The 24,419-nt window shown below is 41.7% G+C and overlaps 1 protein-coding gene across 2 annotated transcripts in view; it reads right to left on the reverse strand.

The window, feature by feature from the left end:
• FUT9 (fucosyltransferase 9) overlaps positions 1-24,419 on the reverse strand; it is a 107,706-nt gene that overhangs the window by 9,955 nt on the left and 73,332 nt on the right. The gene's annotated exons all lie outside the window — the stretch shown is intronic.

Raw genomic sequence — 24,419 nt, forward strand, 5'->3', positions numbered from 1 at the left:
ACATCCTAGAATGTGAAGTTGAGTGGGCTTTAGGAAGCATCACTACTAACAAAGTTAGTGGAGGTGATGGAATTCCAGTTGAGCTATTCAAATCCTAAAAGATGATTCTGTGAAAGTGCTACACTCACTCAATATGGCAGCAAATATGGAAAACTCAACAATGGCCACAGGACTGGAAACGGTCAGTTTTCATTCCAATCCCTAAGAAAGGCAATGCCAAAGAATGCTTAAACTACTGTACAATTGCACCCATCTCACTGGCTAGTAAAGTAATGCTCAAAATTCTCCAGGCCAGGCTTCAACAAGACATGAACTGTGAACTTCCAGAGTCAAGCTGGATTTAGAAGAGGCAGAGAAACCAGAGATCAAATTGCCAATATCCACTGGATCATTGAAAAAGCAAGAGAGTTCCAGAAAAACATATATTTCTGCTTTATTGACTATGCCAAAGCCCTTGACTATGTGGATCACAATAAACTGTGGAAAATTCTTAAAGAGATGGGAATACCAGACCACCTGACCTGCCTCTTGAGAAATCTGTATGCAGGTCTGGAAGCAACAGTTAGAACTGGACATGGAACAACGGGCTGTTTCCAAATAGGGCAAGGAGTATGTCAAGGCTGTATATTGTCACCCTGCTTATTTAACTTCTATGCAGAGTACATCATGAGAAATGCTGGGCTGGAGGAAGCACAAGCTGGAATCAAGATTGCTGGGAGAAATATCAATAACCTCAAATATGCTACTGACACCACCCTTATGGCAGAAAGCAAAGAAAAACTAAAGAGCCTCTTGATGAAAGTGAAAGAGGGGAATGAAAAAGTTGGCTTAAAACTCAACATTCAGAAAACAAAGATCGTGGCATCCAGTTCCATCACTTCATGTCAAATAGATGGGAAACAGTGGAAATAGAAGCTGACTTTATTTTTTTGGACTCCAAAATAACTGCAGATGGATACTGCAACCACGAAATTAAAAGATGTTTACTCCTTGGGAGAAAAGTTATGACCAACCTAGATAGCATATTAAAAAGCAGAGAAGTTACTTTGCCAACAAAGGTCCATCTAGTCAAGGCTATCGTTTTTCCAGTAGTCATGTATGGATGTGAGAGTTGGAGTATAAAGAAAGCTCATCGCCGAATAATTGATGCTTTGAACTGTGGTGTTAGGGAAGACTCGAGAGTCCCTTGGACTGCAAGGAGATCCAACCAGTCCATCCTAAAGGATATCAATCCTGAATATTCATTGCAAGGGCTGATTTTAAGGCTGAAACTTCAATACTCTGGCCACCTGATGCGAAGAGCTGACTCATTTGAAAAGACCCTTATTTTGGGAAAGATTGAAGGCAGGAGGAGAAGGGGGAGACAGCGGATGAGATGGTTGGATGACATCAGCTCTATGGACATGAGTTTGAGCAAGCTCTGGGAGTTGGTGATGGACAGGGAAGCCTGTCGTGCTGCAGTCCATGAGACTGCAAAGAGTTGGACATGACTGAATGACTGAAATGAGTGACTGATGTCTAACTTGGGCTTCCCTGATGGCTCAGCAGTAAAGATCTTGGTTTGGTCTGGGTCAGGAAGATATCCTGGAGGAGGGCATGGCAACCCACTCCAGAAGTATTCTTGCCTGGAGAATCCCATGGACAGGGGAACCTGGCAGGCTACAGTTCATGGGGTCTCAATGACTCAGACACGACTGAAGTGACTTTGCACACATGCACCCATGATGTCTAACTTAATGATTAGTAATCTCTTTAGTCAGGCTCAGATAACAATTGCTCCCCATATAACCATTATGGTGTTTCCGTTCAGTTCCGTCGCTCAGTCGTGTCTGACTCTTTGCGACCCCATGAATCACAGCCCGCCAGGCCTCCCTATCCATCACCAACTCCCGGAGTTTACTCAAACTCTTGTCCATCGAGTTGGTGATGCCATCCAGCCATCTCCTCCTTTGTCGTCCCCTTCTCCTCCTACCCCCAATCCCTCCCAGCATCAGGGTCTTTTCCAATGAGTCAACTCTTCTCATGAGGTGGCCAAAGTATTGGAGTTTCAGCTTCAGCATCAGTCCTTCCAATGAACACCCAGGACTGATCTCCTTTAGGGTGGACTGGTTATGGTGTTTAGCATCATGCTATTAGTATCTAGGATTCTGCAAAAGTCTTCTGAACACTACACTGTATGTTCATAATTAAAATTGCCCCTCCAAAAAAATTGTGAGTTTTCTTTTTAGTGTTGTTTTGCTTTTACTCTTCCTTACAATTTTTATGCTAAAATCCTTTACAAGAATAAAAATATAAGCTTTCTATTTTCTACACTATATATTGAGTTATATTCTGCCTCAAAGTACTGTAGAACTTTATATATTCATCGCTTTACTATCAAAGACTCCCTTGACACCTCACATTCCACTAAACCTTTCTCATGGGAATTCCCGCTCTGAGTTTCCACAATTCTCTGCATTAAGTTCCTGAGCCAAATGCCTCCTGCCTTTGGGAGAAAAGCCATTTACTCTTTGGCAAGGAGACACCGGTCAATTCCTGGAATGCTATCAAATTGTGAACCATTTTCAAAGACCTTTGGATACAATCTCTGGTATTTCTAGGCATATGCTTGTGTTTTACTTCTTCCAAACACCAGAGAAGCTGCCACCAAAATATGCCAGCTTTGGTCACCAACGCTTTCCCTGAGTATTTCTTAGCATATATTCTGACAGAACTAACAGTTTCCTGACCTATTTCTATAGTGGTTTCATTGATCTTACCTCCAAATACTCAAAGACTCGTCTCTACCCCCTGCCCCCTGCCCTCCCCCACCACCTCGGCTTTCCTTTTTGTCTCAGACATTTGTTTCCATTGGAGTGCAAGCTGCCAACTGTCCCCTCTGCACTGTACACTTTTTTATCTTGGGAAGTTTCTACATTCAGTCTCTGAAATTTTCTTTTCAATTCAGGTGTTAACTTTTTTTTTTTTTTCAGTTTGATCTTTCATCTGCTTTCTTCTCCCTACTTGTAATCACTAGTTCTTAATCACTGTCTTGATTCCCTTTAGAAACTCTATTTACCAGCTTTGTCTGCAGCTAGAACAATCAGATCTGACCCTGAGCCCAAGTGCCACCTACACATAGGAACACCCAGACAGGACAGGGGCTGGTTTCTGGCACTTCCTCAGAACACGCTTTCTGGCTTCCCTTGAGGTGGTCTTTTTATAATTTGTCAGCACAGTGTTTTCTAAGGGCTTCCCTGGTGGCCCAGACAGTAAAGAATTCGCCTGCAATGCAGGCCTTGCTGCTTGATCCCTGGGTCAGGGAAAATCCCATGAAGAAGGGAATGGCAACCCATTCCAGTGTTCTGGCCTGGAGAATTCCATGGACAAAAGAGCCTGGCAGGCTACAATCCATGGGGACGCAGAAGAGTTCGACACAACTGAGTAACTCACACAACGGCAGCAACAGGGCTTTCTATAACTGTCGTCAGAGTTTAGAACACAGCAGCCAGCCACCAAAGGTCAAGAGGCCTTTGAAACAACAACAATGAAAAAGTCAAAATTCTCATTTTGGACCAATACATTACTATGTGTTTCTGACTCTGAGAGTTCCTTCCTTTCCAATGACAAAGTAGAACAATTAACTCATTGGAATTTTCTTGATGTTTTCCTTTCCTTTAAATCCACACCCAACCCAGCGCCAGACTTGCCAATTTTGCCTCCTCAATGTTCCTTAGACTGGTTGACTTCTCATTTCCCCAGGTTAAAATGCACATCATTTCTTGTATGGACCATCATCATTGCTTTTTTAAAAGGTCCACTTGGCACTCACTTTTGATCCTTTCAGTTCATTCACAATGCAGCAGACCAGTGGTTCTCAAAGTGTGTTCCCAAAACCAGAAAGGTTAGCATTAGCATCTCCTGTGATCTTGTTAGAAGTGCAAATTCTCCCTCCCAAATCTAGACATATGTAATCAGAAACTCTAGGGTGAAGTCGAGCAATCCATTTAAAAAAGTCCTCCAAGTGATGCTGGCATATACTTTTCAAACCATAGATCACAAGTTATACTTCTGTTTAAGTATTTCATTGGCATGAATTCCAATTGCTTTTAGGATAAATTTAAAAAATCTTAATGTGGCTTAAACAGTTTTGGATAATGGGGACTTTGCCTCAGTCTCCACCCTTAATGCATGATCCTTTTGCATTGTCTGCAATGCTGTCCTTGGCCTTCTTGCATGGGATCATTACACCAGCTCTTCTGTCTCCCTGGACAGTTTCCTGCTCTCTTTCTTGATTTACTTTTTCCTTTCCAGGTCCAGCTTCGCTGGTGGTTGCTTGTGGAAGGGTCCCGGACAATCTGCCAACACGCCCACCGCCCCCCCCACCCCCCCCACCCCCCGCCACTGCCCAGCACACACACATCTAAGTATGTATCTCAACCATGTGTCATCTTTACACAGCACTTAGACAGTAGCAAGTTTACCTTTACTTGCGTGGGTATTTGATAAATATTTTGCCTCTGTTCTACCTCAAATGTTAACTTGTATGGTAGCCATTGGGTGTTTTTCCTCACTATTTAATCCCTAGTGCCTAGTCAGACCTGGCATATCTTTGCTCTCTACAAATGTTTTTAGAGTGACCACACAACTAAAAATTACTGAGCATTTGCAGGGTTCTGGGCACCAGGCTAAAAGTTTTATATAGATTTTATCATTTTGCACTCAGGAAAAATATACTTCTCTTTGTTAATTTAACAAATAAGTATGCATCACTGTCTCTGTGACATCATGGTTCTAAGCACGTAACAAATATTAACTCCTTTAGATCTCACAATTCTCAGATGAAACATACTCTACAACTATATTCATTTTTACAGATGAGGAAACCCATGCCTAGCTATCTGTCTCATGTCATACAGTAAGTGGTCAGTCAAAATGTGGACACATACCTGTCAGTCCAGTGGTTAAGACTCCTTGCTTACACTGCAAGGGGCATGGGTTCGATCCCTGGTTGGGGAACTAAGATCCCATATGCATGCAGCATGGCCAAAACAAACAAACAAGAAAGATGTGGACTCTAGTGGCTTGACTCCAAAGTGTGTTGCTTTAAAAATACATGTTAAGTATTGAGGTTCCAGCTGATAATTGCAGAGAATGCCTTGAATTATAGGAATAAAATTTTATGACATATATTATTCTGGAGCCATTGTTCATTGGAATAAACTAGATTCATCAACACTTCTCTCCTGACTTTTATTCTAGAAAACAATGTCTGGAGACAGTGGATCTGGAGTACTAGTAGTTTAGGTTACTCTCCTCCTGCTCCTAAGAGAGTGTGGAGAGGTAAATCAGAGCAAGGGTGAGTCTAGGACTTTCTTTTTTAAGATTTGGGTGTTTATAAAGCAATTTAAGAAATACCAAGGATATTGACACATTTTTTATTTGCTAATCCAAGGCCTCTCTGATAATTATATTCCTGTTAGCCATACTCTCTTTCAGGTGAATTCCGTGTGTGCTGCTTTGTTGACTTAGCTTTGAAATTCAACTAACTTCAAAGAGTTAAACTGGTTAAAAACAATAAGGGTAGAGAAAAGAAATCATTTAAATAAAAGTTTCAGTTCTATCCAATTTTGTCCACATAATGTCCTCAGTTAATATTTTTAAAGGATTTACAAGTATTTATTTTAACCATTCCTTCAAACTTGATATGGAATTCCTTCTCTATAAATTTTTATATTCTTAATTCCCTAGCTCTCACCAGATTACTATATAGGGCCATATGCTTTGAATCACCAGTTTGATAGTTTGATTTCCATCAGTTTTACTACTAGGAATGTCTCTTCCTCAAGATGTCCCTCAACTGTTCCTGTGAAAGACACCCTAGTTTCATACGGACCCCAACTGGTCTGGCAGTAGCAGCCCCCATTTACAGTTTGTCTTTCTTCATCAAGTGGGTCTACTAGTTTGAGAATCTACTTGATGCAGCCTCACTTCTCCTCCTAATCACCCAATGTGTGGACCTAGAAACACAAATGCAGATTTTCCCTGACCTTGAACCATCTGAGTACCAGTTTCCGGGTTCATGTCGCAGTTGGAAAACCAGCTACTTGAATCAAGCTTGGTCGCTGACTCCAGTATTTTTGAATGCACTGAGACACTCACAACATCTCTCCCAGACCATTTCCTTCAATTTCTGGTCCTTTGTCTGCTAACATTATAGGCTTTATTCTAGTTTACAGAGCAAGTGAGTGAATCCACAGAAAATAAACAGCTTTGTCTTCCCTGGCTATTTCCTATACCCTTATCCCCAACATTAAATTCTTGTTCTTCCAGCTACAAAAAACAGAAATGGAAACAAAAACAGAATACCATCATGCATATCAAAGGATGTTAACAGATACTAAGAAAGAGGCTGTCAGAATGAAAGAGAGAATATCTACCTATAGACAGAAGCATTGTACTAGATGGGGCATTGCCATGACAACAGTTTCTGCACCACATCAAATTTTGCAGGCTGATCATCTTTTGAACTCATGTGAAACTAATTAGCACCAGCTTTACTGGGATTAAATAAAAACAGATCACTGTAGTTAATGAGGAGCTTCTGAAACTTCAAGTTAAATCTACAATAAAAGAACTGGCCAGTAAGAACTAAAACAGAAAGAATGAGCCATAAGAAGTCAACAGTTTAAGAGACAATATGATAAAAGCGTGGCTAAGAAGATTACAGAAAAAAAGAAAGTTGCCAGTTTAATCAACTTGCAACTGAATAACTTGAAAATCAACTGATTGATTAACATATTCAACAGAAGAAAATATTATTAGAAGGACGGTAGAAAGGAAGAAATTAGGAGTAAAAATGCCTGGGGTGAGAAAATTTTAATCTTGGAGATATAAGTACTACAGTCCTTGGAAGTGAAACAGAGCAGGACGTTATGGTCCTTCCCCCTCATGTCCTCTGCCTGCCTTTTGTCTGTGGAATACTTTAGTCATATAATAAGTTTAATGGGAGAAACGAGAACATGCAGAAAGAAAGGAAAATAGTCAAAGGAGACCAAATAATAATAATAATGTACTCATTAAGCAGAGTCAAGGACTTTTCGTTCCTTCTCAAGGGCTATAGATAATCTTCTGAGCCATATCCTGTGAGCTGTCTTATAGATACTGAAACCCTCACAAGGTGGAGAAGTTAAATACATGATGACCAGACTTTTCTCACAACATGAGCTGCCACAGTTCCAAGAAGTAACCTCAAAGAAATGGAAACAAACTAGATGTCAGGCGAGTGAGTGTATGCTCCTTGGTTTTGTCTCGTCACCACAAAGACTTGGAGCGATGGACATTAAAGCCTTCAGCGTGTCACAGCTCTTGGGTCTTGGACAAAATGTGTTATAGCTCTTAGACAAATCAGTGTTACAGCTCTATTTTATTTAAAAGTTAGCAGGAGAGTCCATCCTCAAAGTGTGAGGGCATGCCAACCCAAAGACGCAAAGAGAAGAGAGTGGAGGAGCGCGCCAGTGTGCCGGGGGGAGGGAGGGGAGAGGGAGAGAAAGAGAAAGAGAAAGAGCACATGAATGCGGGGGTTAGAGAGAGAGAGAGCGTGCGTGCGCACTTTGCTTCCTCCTTTTATATGTTTTTCCCTCCCCTTGGGTCTGCCCTATGCAAATTGGGCCAGCCAGGAGTGCTGTTTGTTCTACCTGAAGTTCTCACTCTGGTCCTCAGATCTTCCTTTGTTCTATTTTTGCGGGCTTTTCCCTTCCATGTCTTTTAGCCACTGCCATTTTGGACTCCTGTTTCCTATTTTAACTACCTAATATCCCCCCCTCAAGAGATGGGAGGCCCAAATCTTTGGGAATAGGGGTGTCGAGGTCATTCTGGCTAATTCCTGCTGAACTGGGTCAGTGAGGGGTATTGGGCCTCCCCCTCTTGCTATTCTCAAGCCTCAGAGTCCTCGTAGCGGTGTCCATCTAAGGGTGAGTGATATTTTCTGTGGTGGGCCATAGTTTCATATCTTTGTTGAACTGGCACTGCATGTTGTAGCTTGTTGACCTGGGCAGAGACAAAACATGTTAGACAATTGATAATACATGGAGCAATCATAAGCAGCATCAATATGGTATAACAAGGACTAGTATCATTAGCCAATTCCAAATTCACATTGCTAGGATGGCTCAAGTCCCTCCCTGTTCAGGGATCAGAAGATCTATCTCCTGTCTGTTTTGGAGTACAATCCCTGCCAAGCTGTGTTGGCTCTTTAGAGCTATCCTGAGAAATTTTATCCCCAGAAACCAGATTTTGGGGGTGTTCATTAGAATGGCACTCATTTGTAGTCCTGAATAGGTATCTGAGATCTCCCAGTGGCTCACAGGTGTATTGAGTGTCCTCTTCTGTTTTCTTCCATGGCTTGACTTGTGAGTAGTGAATCCAGGAGTCATGTCCTGGTACCTTGACTGCTGGTGGCAGAGGCTTAGCTTCTATGATCTCAAAATTGGAGACTACTACATATCCAGCTCTTCTTTTTCCATCTAAGACAAAGCTGCTTCCATCAGTGTACCAGATTTCCTCAGGATTGGTCAGAGGATCTTCTGACAATCCTTCTCGGGGTTTTGTTCAGTGGTCCAAGGTTTCTAGAGAAGAGTGAAAGGGGAGAGCATTCGGAGATAGGCAGGAGGGTGGCTGGGTTAAGAACCTCACAAGGGGATATAGTGAGGCCTGGATTTTCCATTAGCATCACTTGATATCTGAGGATTCTTTGATCAGACATCCATAAATGGCCTTTCCCATTTAGGAGTTGCTTTACTTGGTGGCTGGTAAAAATAGTTAGTTTGCCCCCAAAGGAGAGTTTTAAAGCATCTTCTATCATGATTGCAATAGCTACAAGATTTCTAAAGCAGGGGGGCCAGCCTTGGGCGGTTGGATCTAGTCTCTTGGATAAGTAAGCTACAGGTTGGGATTCAGATCCTAACCTTTGAGTTAACACTCCCAAGGCTATTCCCTCTCTTTCATGGACATAAAGTTGGAATGCTTTTTCTGGGTCTGGCAACTTCAAGGCAGGTGCTTGAGTTAAGGTCTGTTTTAGTGTAGCCTCTGCCTTCTTTTGAGGAGTTCCCCACATCAGTGGGATTGAATCATCCCGTCCCTTTACGTTTTCACATAAGGGCTGGGCAAATAGACCATAATGGGGTATCCAGACTCTACAATACCCAGTTAGCCCCAGGAAAGCTCACAGTTGTTTTTGAGTCGTGGGGGAGGGCAACTGGAGGAGTCCTTGTACCCGATCAGAAGACAGCCTCCTAGACCCATCTGTATTCTGAACTCCCAGGTAAGTGACATTTGTCTCGACCATCTGTGCCTTAGCACGGGAGACTTTATATCCCCTTTCTGCCAAAAAGTTTAGAACCTAAATTGCATGTTGTCGGGCATTTCCCTCATCTGGAGAGCAGATTAGTAGATCATCTACGTATTGTAATATTTTCCCATTAGGTCCCAGGTGCAGATCTAGGAGATCCTGCCTAAGGGCCTGTCCAAACAAGTGGGGGCTGTCTCTGAACCCATGAGGTAATACTGTCCAAGTCATGTGTTGGTGTTTTTCTCCTGGGGCCTCCAACTCAAAGGCAAAAAGATATTGGGATTCTTTAGCCAGTGGTATGCAAAAAAAAATGCATCTTTGTGATCCAAGACTGTAAACCACTTGGCACTGGCTGGGATTTCTCCCAAGATTACATAGGGATTGGGTACTGTGGGATGGAGGGGGACTACAGCTTCATTTATGATCTGGAGATCTTGAACCATTTGCCAGGTTCTGTCCCTTTTCTTTACTGAGAAGATTGGGGTGTTACATGGCGAACTGGTGGGGACCAATAGCCCACAAGCAAGGAATTTATTTATTAAAGGCTGTAGTTCCTCCTGAGCCTCTCTTTTGAGGGGATATTGTTTCCGGTTAGGAAACCAAGTGGGATCTTGGAGGACAATGATGACCGGTTCAGTTTGGTGCGCTCGTCCAGGAATTCCCTCGTCCTACACCTGGTGGTTAATTTTGTCTTTCCATAGTTTTTGGTCCCTCTCTATTGGAGAGGGTATAATGGGTTCTTCAGCAGTAACCAGGAGCTGTAGAGCTCTAGGGACTGAAAAACTTCCCATCACAAGGGTGGCCCCCAATTTAGTGAGTATGTCTCTTCCCATTAAGGCAGTAGGACACTCAGGGGCCACCAGAAACTGGTGGAGAAATATTTGTCCATCCAACAACAAAGAAGTGCTTGGGTGAATCTTTTAGTAGTTCCTTTTCCTGTAGCACCCAAAATGGTACAGGTTTGGGAGGAGAAGGCTCCCGAGTAGGAGATCAAGACACAGTAGGTAGCCCCTGTGTCAACCAAGAAATTCTCTGACATACCTGCCACATCCAGTTGCACCCTTGGCTCCAGCCCCGTGATGGTTATCTGTGACAGGCAGGCTGGATTGAGCGGGCTGCTTCAGTCCTCTTGAACCATCGTGAGGAAAGGCTTGGTGCTTGACCTTGAGGCTCCTGGGTCCCCAGGGCAGACAGCCGCCCAGTGTCCCAGTTGATGGCATTTGTAGCAAGCCGTTTTAGGAGACTTGTCAAGGTTTGGACACTCTTTGGCCCAATGCCCCGCCTGTCTACAGATTAGGCATTTGCCTCGTGCCTTGTCCTTTGGAGTTTGTTATAAGGCTTCCCTGGAGTGTGACCAGCATCTGGGCATGCCTTGTCTCTTTCCTTCTCTCCCTCTCCTGGGCCTTGGCATCCTTCTCCTGTTTTCTGTTATAAAAGGTATTGGTGCATGTCTGGATCATCTCATCTAAAGAGGCAGCAGAGTCCTGCTGCTGTAGTTGTAACTTAATTCTGATATCTGATGCACACTGGGACAGGAATTTGTCCTTTAAAATCACCTGTCCCTTGTAAGAGTCTATGTCCAGATTGGTAAACTTTTGGAGGGCCTCTTTTAGCCTTTCCAGAAAGGCAATGGTGTTCTCATTGGACTCCTGAGTTATTGCTGAGACTGGGCACAACCCCACAAGTAATAGGCTTCCTTCTATTTCCATGGGTGGACTTCCTTAGGGGTGAGTCTTCCTGAAGCTTATCCTATTGCAACCTGAGAGCCAGATGTCCCCGGGTCAGGGTGCAGATCCCCAGGCAGGCTGAGGTGTGACAACCTCCTGGAGATCGAATCCCTGGGCAGGTCGAGGCGTGACAACCTTTTGGGGACCAGATCCCTAGGCAGGCCAAGGCAGGTTGATCTCCTGGGACCCCTGGACTGGAGTTGGGCGTCCCCAAGATCTCCAGCATGACCAGTGCTGGGCAGGATTAAGGGGTTGGATATTATACAGTATTTCCCTCCCAAGGCCAGGTATTTTCTGGTTGTCCCTCCAGAAGATTGTAGAGGCAATATTATGGGCCCAGAGGGGGCTGAAGAAAGGAGAATGAAACAGGAGGGAATGAGGCAGAGCAGAACCTTTGAAAGAATGACATAACACAGGGCATAACGTAAACTGATTAAAATCAGTTGGGTCCAACATGATAAGTCAAATTCAAGTAAACCTTAATCGCCAATCTGTAAGCCAAAAGACATATCCAGAGGTGGCAGAACAGCTATAGTTGAGTTCAGTTCAGTCGCTCAGTCGTGTCCGACTCATTGCAACCCCATGAATCGCAGCACACCAGGCCTCCCTGTCCATCACCAACTCCTGGGGTTCACCCAAACTCATGTGCATTGAGTTGGTGATGCCATCCAACCATCTCATCCTCTGTCGTCCCCTTCCTCTCCTGCCCTCAGTCTTTCCCAGCATCAGGGTCTTTTCAAATGAGTCAGTTCTTTCCATTAGGTGGCCAAAATATTGGAGTTTCAGCTTCAACATCAGTCCTTCCAATGAACACACAGGACTGATCTCCTTTAGGATGGACTGGTTGGATCTCCTTGCAGTCCAAGGGACTCTCAAGAGTCTTTTCCAACACCACAGTTCAAAAGCAACAATTCTTCAGCACTCAGCTTTCTTCACAGTTCAATTCTCACATCCATACATGACCACTGGAAAAACCATAGCCTTGACTAGATGGACCTTTGATGGCAAAATAATATCTCTGCTTTTTACTATGCTCTCTAGGTTGGTCATAACTTTCCTTCCAAGGAGTAAGCGTCTTTTAATTTCATGGCTGCAATCACCCATCTGCAGTGATTTTGGAGTCCCCAAAAATATAGTCTGCCACTGTTTCCACTGTTTCCCCATCTATTTCCCATGAAGTGATGGGACCAGATGCCATGATCTTAGTTTTCTGAATGTTGAGCTTTAAGCCAACTTTTTCACTCTCCTCTTTCACTTTCATCAAGAGGCTTTTTAGTTCCTCTTCACTTTCTGCCATAAGGGTGGTGTCATCTGCATATCTGAGGTTACTGATTTTTCTCCCGGCAATCTTGATTCCAGCTTGTGCTTCCTCCAGCCCAGCGTTTCTCATGATGTACTCTGCATATAAGTTAAATAATCAGGGTGACAATATACAGCCTTGATGTACTCATTTTCCTGTTTGGAACCAGTCTGTTGTTCCATGTCCAGTTCTAACTGTTGCTTCCTGACCTGCATATAGGTTTCTCAAGAGGCAGGTCAGGTGGTTTGGTATTCCCATCTCTTTCAGAATTTTCCACAGTTTATTGTGATTCACACAGTCAAAGGCTTTGGCATTGTCAATAAAGCAGAAATAGATGTTTTTCTGGAACTCTCTTGCTTTTTCGATGATCCAGCGGATGTTGGCAATTTGATCTCTGGTTCCTCTAATTTGATCTCTGTTCCTTAGAACAGCTCTAAGGCACTGTCCAAAGAGAGAGGAGTGGGTGGTTCCCCAATGGTTGGGATGATCCTCCCACTCATTAGCATATGAATTCACCCCACTTTAAAACCTAGCCAGGCGGGAACCCAAACAAATCCACCTCTTACTTATTGCTTTGTCTTTCAGTGAATTTTTGCAATGAGACATTAGAGCCTGAGCTTCATTAGGTCCTGAAGCCAGGCATCCTGGGTTTTGGCTGGGCTCGAGTCCCGGGAGAGAGTTGAAGGACAGGAGAAAAAAGCAGTGGGAAAAACGTGCCAAGGTATCCCCCTCATAGCCTGCCGGAAAATCTGCTAAATTCCTGACCTGTGCTCACAGTTGAGAAGAGAGTGCAGGAGCGCGCCAGCGCGCCAGGGGGAGAGAGAGAGCGAGAGGGAGGGAAAGAGAAAGAGCACACGCACGCAGGGGGAGAGAGAGCCGGAGAGCGCGCGCTTTGACTCCTCCTTTTATAGGTTTTTCCTCCCCCTGGGCCTGCCCTATGCAAATTGGGCCAGGCAGGAGTGCTGTTTGTTCTCCCCGAAGTCCTCACTCCGGTCCTTGGACCTTCCTTTGTTCTATTTTCTCGGTCTTTTCCCTTCCTTGTCTTTTAGCTTCCGCCATTTTGGACTCCTGTTTCCTATTCTAACTACCTAACACTGACTCTGGAACTGATGATCAACTATACCTAAAACAATCAAAATGACGCTGGTCAGAGCACCGATGACCAATCTGAAAATGACCGTCAGAGCTGACTGTGCTGTTTCAGCATGTAGCCCCCTCCTTCTCTCTATAAAAGCTCTCGCCTCACTGGTTGCCAATGGGAGGAGTCAACCTTTAGACAGATGTTCGCCCTTCCCTTCCTTCCCCCCAGTTTGCTGGAATAAAGCAAACTTTCCTTTCTACTAACCTGGCCTGTTTATTGGCTTTGGGGGAGCAAGCAGTCATAAGTCATGCCTTTTGGTAAGAGAACGGCCATATCATGGTGATTCATCTGGCCTCTATGGTTTCTTTCTCTGTAGCCTGAATGAAACATCCTCAAGGGTCACCTGTCTTATTCTGATATCATTCCTAATAAATAATCTTTTGAATATTTAGTTTAACACGTAGTTGGACACTCAGAAGAAAATGTCATTATTTGGTGAACATGATAGAGAAAATAGAGGACACCAAAAGAAAATACTTGTCCTTCCTTCCCCCACAGTGAAAAAGACATCTGTCTTCACATCTACAGCTTATCCCTCCTCATAATTCTGGAATCTGAATGAGTAAAGTGACCTCATTCCATTTATTATGCCTGATTTTTCCTACAGCATCAATTTCGACATATCTCTAATTATTGTTTTCCATTAGTATTTAAATATAATCACATTTCTCTTATCTTCCATTAAAGAACCTTTACCCTCTTTAGGAGGGCACAAACAAAACTTTGTGCAAACCAGGACCCAGAAAAAAGGAGCAGTGACCCCACAAGAGAATGACCCAGACTTGTCTGTGAGTGTCCAGGAGTCTCTGGTGGAGGCCTGGATCAGCAGTGGCTTGCTGAGGGTCGGGGGCACTGAGTGCAGCAGTGCGTGCAAGGAGCCTTTTGAAGGAGGTCAGCAGTGTCCTCATCACCTCCACCACAGTTTGGTCTCAGGTCAAACAACAGGGAGGGAACACAGCCCCACCCATCAACAGAAAATTGTATTAAACATTTACTGAGCATGGCCCCATCCATCAGAACGAGACCCAGTTTCCCCCTCAGTCAGTCTCTTGCATCAGGAAGCTTCTTATCCTTATCCATCAGAGGGCAGGCAGCCTCTTATCCTTATCCATCAGAGGGCAGATAGAATGAAAACCACAATCACAGAAAACTAATCAAACTGATCACATGGATCACAGCCTTGTCTAACTCAATGAAACTATGAACCATGCTGGATAGGGCCACCCAAGATGGACAGGTCATAGTGGACAGTTCTGACAAAACGTGGTCCACTGGAGGAAGGAATGGCAAACCGCTTCAGTATTCTTGCCTTGAGAACCCCATGAACAGTATGAAAAAAGCTAGGACACTGAAAGATGAACTTCCCAGGTTTGTATGTGCCCAATATGCTACTGGAGAACAGTGGAGAAATAACTTAAGAAAGAATGAAGGGATGGAGCCGAAGTAAAAACACCACCAAGTTGTGGATGTGACTGGTGATCAAGTAAAGTCTGAGGCTATAAAGAACAATAGTGCACAGGAACCTGGAATGTTAGGTCCATGAAACAAAGTAAATTGGAAGTGGCCAAATAGGAGATGGCAAGAGAGAACACTGACATTTTAGGAATCAGTGAGCTAAAATGGATTGGCATGGGTGAATTTAATTCAGATGAGCATTACATCTACTACCATGGGCAAGAATTCCTTAGGAGAAATGGAGTAGCCCTCATAGTCAACAAGAGAGTCTGAAATGCAGTACTTGGATGCAATCTCAAAAATGACAGAATGATCTCTGTTCATTTCAAAGGCAAACCATTCAATATCACACTAATCCAAGTCTATGTTCCAACCAGTAATGCTGAAGTAGCACAGTTTTATAAAGACCTACAAGATCTTCTAGAACTAACACCAGAAAAAGATGTCCTTTTCATCATAGGGAACTGGAATGCAAAAGTAGGAAGTGAAGAGATAATTGGAGTAATAGGCATATTTAGCTTGGAGTACAAAATGAAGCAGGGCAAAGGCTGACAATTTTGCCAAGAGAACGCACTGGTCATATCAAACACCATCTTCCAAGAATACAAGAGACAACTCTACAAATGGATATCACCAGATGTTCAATACCAAAATCAAACTGATTATATGCTTTGCAGCCGAAGATGGAGAAGCTCTCTACAGTCAGAAAAAACAAGACTGGGAGCTGACTGTAGCTCAGACCATGTACTCCCTATTGCCAAATGCAGACTTAAATTGAAGAAAGTAGGGAAAACCACTAGGCCATTCAAGAATGACCTAAATCAAATTCCTTACAATTATACAGTGGAAGTGACAAATAGATTCAAGGGATTTGATCTGGTAGACGGAATGCCTGAAGAACTATGGACAGAGGTTTGTGACATTGTAAAGGAGGCAGTGATCAAGACCATCCCTAAGAAAAAGAAATGCAAAAAGGCAAAGTTGTTGTCTGAGGAGGCCTTACAAATAGCTGAGAAAAGAAAAGAAGCTAAAAGCAAAGGAGAAAAGGAACAAAATATATCCCTTTGAATGCAGAGTTCCGAAGAACAGCAAGGACAGATAAGAAAGCCTTCCTCAGTGATTAGTGCAAAGAAATAGAGGATAAAAGTAGAATGGGAAAGTCTAGAGATCTCTTCAAGACAGTTAGAGATACCAAGGGAACATTTCATGCAAAGATGAGCACAACAAAGAACAGAAATGGTATGAACCTAACAGAAGCAGAAGATATTAAGAAGAGGTGGTAAGAATACATAGAAGAACTATCCAAAAAAGATCTTAATGACCCAGATAACCACGATGGTGTGATCACTCACCTACAGCCAGATACCCTAGACTGTGAAGTCAAATGGGCCTTAAGAAGCACATCACTATGAGCAAAGCTAGTGGAGGTGATGGAATTCCAGTTGAGCTATCTCAAATCCTAAAAGATGATGCTGTGAAAGTGCCGCACTCAATATGCCAGCAAATTTGGGAAACTCAGTAGTGGCCACAGGACTGGAAAAGGTCAGTTTTCATTCCAATCCTAAAGAAAGGCAATGCCAAAAAAATGTTCAAGTTACTGCACAATTGCACTCATCTCACATGCTAGCAAAGTAATGCTTAATTTTCCATGCCAGGCTTCAACAGTCCATGAAGTGTGAACTTCCGGATGTTCCAGCTGGATTTAGAAAAGGCAGAGGAACCAGAGATCAAATTACCAACACCTGTTAGATCATAGAGAAAGCAAGAGAGTTCCAGAAAAACATCAACTTCTGTTTTATTGACTCTGCTAAAGCCTTTGACTGTGTGGATCACAACAAACTTGGAAAATTCTGAAAGAGATGGGAATACCAGACTACCTTATCTGCCCCCTGAGAAATCTGTATGCAGGTCAAGAAGCAACAGTTAGAATTGGACATGGACCAACAGACTGGTTCCAAATCAGGAAAGGAATATGTCAAGGCTGTATAGTGTCAACCGGCTTATGTATCTTATATGCAGGGTATATCATGCAAAATGTTGGGCTGAATGAAGCACAAGCTGGAATCAAGGTTGCCGGGAGAAATATCAATAATCTTAGATATGCAGATGACACCACCCACATGGCAGAAAGCAAAGAATAATGAAAGAGCCTCTTGATGAAAATGAAAGAGGAGAGTGAAAAAGTTGGCTTAAAACTCAGCATTCAGAAAACTAAGATCATGGAATCTGGTAGCATCACTTGATAGATGAGGAAACAGTGGAAACAGTGACAGACTTTATTTTTGGGGGCTCCAAAATCACTGAAGATGGTGACTGCAGCCATGAAATTAAAAGTAACTTGCTCTCTGGAAAAAAAGCTATGACCAAACTAGACAGTGTTAAAAAGCAGAGACATTACTTTGTCAGCAAAGGTCAATCTAGTCAAAGCTATTGCTTTTCCAGTAGTCATGTATGGATGTGAGAGTTGGACTACAAAGAAAGGTGAGTGCTGAAAAATTGATGCTTTTGAACGGTGCTGTTGGAGAAGACTTTTGAGAGCCCCTTGAACTGAAAGGAGATCCAACTAGTCAATCCTAAAGAAAATCAGTCCTGCATATTCATTAGAAAGATGGATGCTGAAACTGAAACTCCAATACATTGGCCACCTGATGCAAAGAACTAACTCATTTGAAAAGACCCTGATGCTGGTAAAGATTGAAGGAAGAAGGGGAAGGGGATTACAGAGGATAGATTGTTGGATGGCATCACTGACTCTATGGACATGAGTTCAAGCAAACCCCAGGAGCTGGACACGGAAGCCTGGGGTGCTTACAGTCCATGGGGGTTGCAAAGAGTTGGACACGAGTGAGCGACTGAACTGACTTACTACTGACTGACTCTTCCTCAAACTAGTTCTCTTTTCTATCTTTGCAAATAGTCACATCATCCATATACCTGTCTAAGTCTCCAACTGGAGATTTATTCCTTCCACTCCCTTAACCTGACATATAGTAGATTACACCTCCTCAATTAAAATGCTGCAGCATTTATTAAATCTCACTCTCCTCCATCTTTTTGCAGCTTCATTGTTTAAGTCTGCATCACTTATTTCCTGGATTATATAGTAATCAACTGTTACCAATCCTACTCATCTTGCTTTCCTCCAAAACACTGTGGCTTCTCCCCTACCTCCACCTTCCTTTCATTCTCTCTCTTTCAAAGAAGTTTTATTATAGAAGTTGTGTTGGGGAAGAAGAGATTAAAGCAGCTGGACTGAGATTCCTCCTGATTACCAGGGAGATGCTCCTAGGGAATGGGAAGGAAGGCAGGCAACCTGGTCTAATGTTCTTAAAAACCTGACAACTTGACATCTGGGCCAGCAGAGTAATATTTACTGGAAGGAAGAATTTTTACCTATAAAATACTTTCAGGAAGATGTTCTTGATTTAGAATTGCTTACTGTAAACAAATGTACACTTAAACGGATTTATGAGGCATGGCTCCCTGGAGAATGTCACATAAGCTATACAACTCTCTTAAGTTAAAAGAGAGATGTTTTCCTTTGCACACTGTTTTATGATGCCTTATTTACCAAAACATTTTCAGGTGTATGTCTGAATTTACTTCAAGGGTATCTATTCTATTCTACTGATTTGTCTGTTGATTATAGCATACTTTAAATTGTTTATATAATTTTCCTCCTTATAATTATTTCCTTTAATTGTATATAACCTATTTATTCTTCCAGATAATAATATATCTATTTTCATCTAGCCCATCTTTGAAAAAAATTCTGTTAGTATTTTCGAGAAATATTTCAATGTGTCTATTTAAATTATTGGAAAAAGATAACATACCAAAAGCATTTGTTCTTCTCAATGAAAACATGCTATGTCATTATTTTAAAATGGTTTATATTCTGGGTAAAGTTTGCTGGGATCTTATGTATAGAATATTTATTTCTCTGAGGCATTTCATGTTCTTGCTGGCTTTGTCACTGCTATGTAGAATATTTTTTCTTTCCCCTCATGTTACTTGATTATTTCTGAAATAGAAAAAAAACTAATGATTTTACATTTTTATATCTTATTGAAACAGTTTACAGAACTCATTAATTTTAAGAATTTTTTGTTGATTTTACTGAGTTATCAAGATATATTAGCCTTTGTAAATAATAATATTTTCTTTACAATTTCAATAGGTAAAATACATAGTGAATGGCTTAGAAATTTTGGAATGACATTAAATAATAATAATGGTTGGCTTTTTTGGCACATTTTTATTTGTAAGGACTGTGTCACTTCTGGCCATTTTATAATATAGAGATACTGTTGTCATGTTAAGAAAGTTACTTCCTAGTTCACCTTTAAATCAATTACCAAAGCTAGTTTTTCATTTGTTTGCTTTAATTAAGTGCTTTTTCTTCTACTAAAAGTATCATATGATTTTTAATTAGGTCTTTGATTTGTTATGATATTAATATATTTCCTTATTTAAATCTTCCTTAAATTATTGGCATGCCACTATTTTTCTGTACAAATTAGTACTGACTTTTATTTAGGTATTTTTGTCTACATATCCAGAGGTGAGTATGTATTATTTTGTTATGGGGCTCTCTTCATTAAGTTTTGATACTAAAGCTAGACTATCTACACAGAGGATTAGATAATATAAGCATTGTACTGTTCCGAATACATTCTAAGTACAAATAAATACCAACCATTTTTATTAATATGTTTCAGACATTAGCTTGTATTACTGAGAAACTTTTGTAGCATGAGGATTATTTTTCCTTGAGAATTTGAAACCAATTTATTTATCCCCATCCCCTTCTTTCTTAGTCATTTGATGAGCTCCAATTTCTTTTATTTATAATTTAATTTTTTTATTACTTGAGTTAATTTTGATCATTTGTATTATCCTAGAATTTTCCATGGCATCAAGATTTTAAAATATTAACGTCTCATTGCATGTAGTATGATAGATTTTAAAAATAACAACAGCAGAGCAACAACAATAACCTCCTCTGATTTTGTTCTTATGTCATTTCCCCTGTGTCTAATTTTATTTATCCTTAAAGAAATCAGATGCAACATCACCTTCTGTTATAGACTGATGTTTATGTCCTCCCAAGAGTTCTATGTTTAAGCCTTAATTCCCAGCATGGTTGTATTTGGAGTTGGGTCCTTTAAGGAAGTAATGACAATTAAATGAGGTTGCAAGGGTGGGACCCTGGTCCAAAAGGATTGGTGTTCTTATAAAAGAGACACAGAGAGCTCGGGCTCTTTCCCCTGCCCTTGCAGACCCACACGCAGGCGGTCATGCAAGCACACAGCTAGAAGGTGGCTGTCTGCAACCTAAGGGGAGAACGCTCACCAGGTACCAACCCTGTTGACACCTTCATGTTGAACTGCTAGCCTCCAGAATTGTGAGGAAATACATTTCTGTTGTTTGAGACCACTCCCAGTCTGTGGTTTTTCATTATGGCAGCCCTAGCAAACTAATGTACCTCCTCATCCAAGTCTTTTACTTGTTGACACTTCTTTTATCATCAATGTTTGTCATAGCACTTTATTGTATTGCTCAATCAATACATCTTATATGAATGAAATAAACAAAAACTTACATCCCTCCTTTTGGATGAATAAACTCACCATTCAGTTACTTGTGTGTATATGTTAATGTGACCGATTGCCTCTAGGTACATTATGACAATCCTGAATGTCTTCCCTTTGGAGTCTGAGGGCCAGTAGGTGCCAATGTCATCTATTTGTCTCTGTCTAATTTTAAAAGTAATAGTCCAAAAGTAGTACATACAAAGGTAACAAATGAGTCACTCACTTTGTGTTCACCCATGACTCAAACTTGTTTCTTACTTTTACACAAGTGCTAGCTTGTATCTTTCCCACTCCAGTACTCTTGCCTGGAAAATCCCATGGACAGAGGAGCCTGGTAGGCTGCAGTCCATGGGGTCACGAAGATTTGGACACGACTGAGCGACTTCACTTTCACTTTTCACTTTCATGCGCTGGAGAAGGAAATGGCAACCCACTCCAGTGTTCTTGCCTGGAGAATCCCAGGGACGGGGGAGCCTGGTGGGCTGCCGTCTATGGGGTCGCACAGAGTCGGACACGACTGAAGTGACTTAGCAGCAGCTTGTATCTTTAAACAACTGCGAAAAGGAAGACCACCCACTGTCTTGTGGCCCCTGTGTGGAACATGGCACATCATTCTGTGACTGAGAACATCTGCTCTGCACACAGTAGGCCATTTCCAATGCTGAATCTACCTCTTGCTCTCTGTGAAGCTATGTAGCAATATCCTCAACCTTTCCATATGTCAGTTATTCATCTAAAAAATAAGAATTCCAACCCGTCAGACTTGTGCATGTAAGCTGAATTGACACACGTAAATTACCTGGAATGACCCCTGACACATAGCAAGCACCCAGTAATTACGGAAACTGTAATATTTGCTACGTACACATGTGCAGGGCCTAAGACATACGTTTTTTCCATTAATGAATATAAAATTGCCACATACAGCAGTAGCAATAATACATTTTGCACTTCCTCTGAAAGACAGAGTTGCAGAGGATTTTTCATGGTATAACCTAGTCACTTAGCCACTGAGCAGTCAGTCAGTCACCTCTAACAAAAAAGAAAGTGGTATTTTGCAGGATGAATGTGTCACTACTTGTCATCGGCCACAATGCAAAAGGCAATTTGCTCCATTTTAATTTGATTTTGTTCCATCTTTTAGAGTAATTACTGGACAATTATTTTGTCATAAGCTGTATGCTCAATAGGCAAATCTGGCTTCATGAGATTAAGAAACTCATTTTCTCTGATGTGCTTTGCCCCTCTTTGACCTTCAGTTTCTGAAAACATATTTTTCAGGTGTTCTCTTTAGAACTGATTTTTTTTTTTACCCTTTTTCGTTTTCCTGTCACTGTTTCTCTTTACTGAAATTCCTTTTCTCTTACAGCCAGCAAGCTAACTGATCCCAAGCTTTGCATATAGCAAATGTTCATTAAATATTTTTTTAAGTTCCTGTGTTTATCTAACATGGTGTCATAAATGGAGGCACAATGAATGTCATAAGTGGCCTTAAAGAACTCATAAGCCAAAAAAAAAAAAAAAAAAAAAGAAATAGTAAAGTAAGACACAGATCCTGCTGGATAATATATACTTTAAAATATTTTATCTTAATAAGAAAGACTCCTCCTCTGGGCCCTCATAGCTATTCTGTATCTCTCCAACATGGCACCATCTACTTAGAAGGGTGGTTATGAAGAAACATGAAGTAACAGAAAACAGAGTAATAGTTTGAAAGTTCTGTGCACATTTTTCTTTTCCAACTTTCTCCATGCATACCTTTATCCTAGCTGACCTGCCCTATCTATCCTATCTTGGGGGTGAAGTGGGGTAGGTAAGTTAGGATTTATTTGACAAGAAATGAGAACGTAATTTTCAGCTTCTGACAAGTAGTACCAGATGCAAGTTCGATTACTATTTTGAGAGGAGATTTTTCAAATGTATTTATTCTGTTTTTAACATATCAAGGTCTAAGATTGAAACAAGTTCTCTGGGCTTTGGCTTAAGTCGGCGGTATCAGATAATTGAGGTGTGATATTGAAATCAGAGGCAAGAAGGGAGGCCTCTTAAGAACCACAGGAAGTGTCAAAGTCAACTTGATCAGGGTGGTCAGACACCTGAGATCTTGAGGGACAGGTTCTCCAAGCATCTCTTGGTTCATCTCCAATATAAGTGGATGAGATGCGGCTGGGAAGCTTGAGGGAGGGGTGTCATGATGTGGTGAGGTGGCCCCGCTGGTCAGCAGAGCTGATTGCCTGGTCTGAGACTCGGTGGCACCCACAGAACCCTGAAAGTTCTCAGTACTTGAGAAGTTGAAGGAACCCATGGCAACCAGACTGCTTCACTGCGTGTCATTACTGGTGATGATCATATTTTTAGATAAGAAAATTTAAACATTTTTATCTGCTTGTTTGGACCTCTTCCCTCCCCTCCAGTGTGCTATGTACATCTGCATTATGCATTAGCCAGACCAGCCCAATGGCAGAAATACCTGCTCAACCATAAAGATCAGTTTTTCTTTTTCTGCTGCCAACCATGTAACTCCTTAGAAGACAACATTTCTTTCTCAATCGCATAAATGGGCATGCTCACCCTCTTCCATGGAAACATTTTCGATGAACTTTACAAACAATGCTGATATATCATTTCTCTTAAAGACAACAATTGGTTGTTGTTGACCAGAACAGACTGGTCAGATGGCCTGGGGAGATACCGGGGTGCACCGATTGTAAGGTCTTAGCTTAAATACTTACTTATGACCTTATTAATGTTACTATGTCATATTCTGCCTATTTAACAAGATTGTTTCCTGCATTACCAGATGTGCGACTGAACCTCTGATAAAATTAATAATGATTCAGTTCCGTTCAGTCACTCAGTCGTGTCCGACTTTGCGACCCCATGAACTGCAGCACGATAGGCTTCCCTGTCCATCACCAACTCCCAGAGCTTACTCAAACTCATGTCCATCAAGTTGGCGATGCCGTCCAACCATCTCATCCTCTGTCGTCCTCTTCTCCTCCTGCCTTCAATTAGGGTCTTTTCAAATTAGTTAGTTCTTTGCATCAGGTGGCCAAAGTATTGGAGTTTCAGCTTCATTATCAGCCCTTCCAATGAATATTCAGGACTGATTTCCTTTTGGATTGACTAGTTGGATCTCCTTGCAGTCCAAGGGACTCTCAGGGGTCTTCTCTACACCACAGTCCAAAAGCATAAATTCTTCGGCACTTGGCTTTCATTATAGTTCAACTCTCACATCTATACATGACTACTGGAAAAAGAATAGCTTTGACAAGACGGACCTTTGTTGGCAAAGTAATGTCTCTGCTTTTTAATATGCTGTCTAGGTTGGTCATAACTTTTCTTCCAAGGAGCAAGCGTCTTTTAATTTCATGGCTGCAGTCATCATCTGCAGTGATTTTGAAGCCCCCCCAAATAAAGTCTGTCACAGTTTCCATTGTTTACCCATCTATTTGCTATGAAGTAATGGGACCGAATGCCATGATTTTAGTTTTCTGAATGTTGAGTTTTAAGCCAACTTTTTCACTCTCCGTTTTCACTTTCATTAAGAGGCTCTTTATTTCTTTGCTTTCTGCCATAAGTGTGGTGTCATCTGCATATCTGAAGTTATTGATATTTCTATGATGATTAGGTGACTTGAAAGAAATAACCAAATATATAGTCCTATAAGATCAATGACTGAAGTAGTATAACTCTAGAGACAAAGGAGCAATACCAGGGAGTCTTATCTTGGACCATCACAGGCTAGTAAGACAAGTGGTTCAAAGACTTTTTGGATACTGTCAACAAGGCTAGTCCAGTAATAGCACATTGAGTGACTTAACAAGGTAATCCTAGCCTGATTTGGGAATGAGCATTTCTAGTACTGTGG

This window comes from Cervus elaphus, chromosome 28 (genome assembly GCF_910594005.1).
Source record: "Cervus elaphus chromosome 28, mCerEla1.1, whole genome shotgun sequence".
NCBI lineage: Eukaryota > Metazoa > Chordata > Mammalia > Artiodactyla > Cervidae > Cervus > Cervus elaphus.